This window comes from Hipposideros armiger, unplaced genomic scaffold, assembly GCF_001890085.2.
Source record: "Hipposideros armiger isolate ML-2016 unplaced genomic scaffold, ASM189008v1 scaffold_389, whole genome shotgun sequence".
NCBI lineage: Eukaryota > Metazoa > Chordata > Mammalia > Chiroptera > Hipposideridae > Hipposideros > Hipposideros armiger.
In genome coordinates this window covers 232,014-234,812 of record NW_017731739.1, presented here as the reverse complement: position 1 = coordinate 234,812, position 2,799 = coordinate 232,014, and the positions used below count along the sequence as shown (strand labels likewise).

The 2,799-nt window shown below is 49.1% G+C and overlaps 1 protein-coding gene across 1 annotated transcript in view; it reads right to left on the bottom strand.

Moving 5' to 3' along the window:
- Positions 1–337, bottom strand: part of DAAM2 (dishevelled associated activator of morphogenesis 2) — a 127,593-nt gene extending 127,256 nt beyond the window's left edge. The window contains exon 1 of the mRNA XM_019663382.1: positions 214–337. The gene's annotated coding sequence lies outside the window, so the exon portion shown is untranslated. The remainder of the gene's footprint in view (positions 1–213) is intronic.
- Between the last annotated feature and the right edge of the window lie 2,462 nt (positions 338–2,799).

Below are 2,799 nucleotides of genomic sequence, written 5' to 3'. Positions count from 1 at the left end.
TGGGAGCCCACTCAGGGTCCGGTGGCTCCTGCAAACACTTTGGAGAAACAAAACAGGCAGCCTGTGGAGCCGCTGCCTTTCCAATACCCGTTTAGCACTGTGAAGAAAGTAGGGGGGAGAAAAGTGGGGACGTGCCGGCAGAAAGCCTCCCCAGCCCGGCCCCCACCCCCACGGGCAGACGCGAAACAGAAGAGGCAGGTCAACTGCACTTACTCCGAGGACCCCATGGCGGGCGCCGCTCCCTGCAGCCCGAGCCCCGGCTGCGCGCTCCTGGCCGCTCTCAGGCTCCTCTCTCCGGACTCCGCTGTATTCAGAGAAACCAACGCCGCCTCCCCTCCCCTCCCCTCCGGCCTCGCTCTCCTGCCCGCCCCGCTCTGACGTCAGGCGTCTTGGAGCGGGATATTTATGGCAAGGATACTCTGAATTTTCCCTAGGTAGAGTTCTGATTGCAGTTCCTTGGGATTTGTAATTTTCACACTTTCAGACAGAAAGGAGGGGAGGGAAGGAAGGGAGAGCGCAGCCGGCAGGGCGAGGCAGACAATGAGGGTAGCTGTTTCCAACTTTGGCAAGGAGCCTTCTCAGGGCTCCCTCTGTTTTGGAAACATGGAAGGGTCAAGGAGGCAAGAGCGGCGACCTGGGCAGTAGGTTTCTCCTCGCTGCTCCAGGGGGCAACGGGCGCAAAGACCTGGCCGGAGCCAGCTGGAGAGGTCAGGTGTGGTGGGAATGCCCTCTCCATCCCCCAAGTGTCCCTTCATGGGACAGTAAGTCCCAGGAAGGTGCTAGGGCAAGAAAGAAGATAAATCAGGCAGAACAGAACAGCTAATTAGAAGCCCTGGTCCACACCCTAACAACTTTTCCATTTCTTCTTTGGGAGTGTGTACGTTAAAAAAAAAAAAGTTTATTTTTATAAAATTATGTTCCACACTCCCTGCCTCTGTATAGCTTTTCCAACTCAGTGCCAGTCAATTCATCTTACTCCACTGCTTATATACAGTTTGAGCAGCCATTTACAATAGCTCTTATTCATACTTTTAAAAATTGCTTAAAAACTTTTTTTTTTCCCCTTAGATGTGATTGTGATCCATCCCCTGGACTGGACTGGAAATTGCCTTAGTTAAGAGCGACTGTCTCCTGCATGATTGGCACCACCCTCAAAGTAAGGTCCCTGTTTCCTCTGCAATCCCAGGAGCATGCAAGCAGTATGCTGGGTGATGATCTATTGTAGAGTTTTCTAGGTGCTCGGGTCTGGATTCCAATGGTTCTCTGTGTCTCCACCTAGCTGAAAGGGCTTAGGGACATGGCTTGGTTTAAGGGCCATCCTTCCAGAGTAGAGAAAAAGAGGATGTAATGCTTTATCCTTCATAGTTCCCAAGGATTGGAGAGTGAACATAAATATGATACACATGAGAAGCAAACTGCTTGTACAGCTAGATAACAGAAGTGTGTAGGTATTCGACTCCCCATTAATAGAAGGGGCACAGGTAACTGCAGATCATCACTAAACCATCACAACTCTAGTGAGCTTTCTGTTAGCCCAGATGGGGTGGGGGTGGGGGTGCCTTAACCACTGTTACAGTGCTTCAGGGACTCAAGGACTTGGAATGTGTTTACCCCTTTGGCAGCAGCTGGTTAGGGCTGATTGCCAGAAGGGGCCAAGTCTGGGGGCTGGGCCTCTTGGTGGGGGACAGCCAAGATGTTTTTGATCCAAGCCACAGAGGGCCCAGAGCCCTGCTGTTTGGTTACTGTCAGGTTGCCCTCCTGAGCATCATCCCCCACTGCCACGTCTTTCCCCGTCCTCACATCAAGGTTCCATTGGCAAGGTGAGTTCTGCTCTGTAGTAGACAATGCAAACTGGCTTCCAAAAGCCATTGACAAACCCCTTCTCCCTTTCCTTCCTCAACGAAAAAAACTGGAAGTTCACAATATTCACCATCCCAGACTCCCTCGTAACTAGGGATAGCTATTAAATCCAGTCTTGGCCAGGTGAGGTTGTCATGCATAAGGCAGGGGTCAGCTGCCACAAAAAACTCTTTAAGAAAAGACCAGATTCAGATGGCATGCCCCTTCAGCCCTTTGACATTCCCTATTTACCCTTCCCCCATTTCTTCTCTCTGAGAACATGGAAATACAACAGCCATCTTGTAACCTTGAGAACGAAAGCCACTCGCTTAAGGATGGCGGAACAGGAAGGTAGAAGGAGCCAAGGCCCTAGATGATATCCATAAGTGGCTACACCTTCCTTTGGCTTCTTGTTAGGTAAGAAAAATAAACTCCTATGTGTTTAAGTTATTATAGTTGAGTCTTCTGTTGTTTGCAGCCAAATTTAGTCCTACCTCATTGATCCACCAAAATATAATACTGGGATAATTCCTGAGCATTGGCTTACAGGCGTGACAATGATTTTGTACATACCTTGCACTGGCATAATTCTTTTTAGTTTTTAAAACCTACAAGGTCTAACAATTAAGTTTGCAACCTCACCCCAGAAAAGTGCTACATACCTCATTGCTGAATATCACTATGGTCACCTTTGAAGTACTCCCCTTGGGAAGCTATGCACCGACACCAGCACCTAGTCCACACTTCAAAGCAATTTTGGAACTCTTTCTGGAATGGCCATCAGAGCTGTCGTCGTCTTACCCTTGATGTCCTGAATGTCACCAAAATGTCTTCCTTTCAATATTTCCTTTATCTTTGGTAAAGAAAGAAGTCATTGGGGAACAGATCAGGTGGGGGGGGGGCGTTGGGTGGAACTGTTCCAATACAGTTATTTGTTTACTGGCTAAAAACTCCCTCACA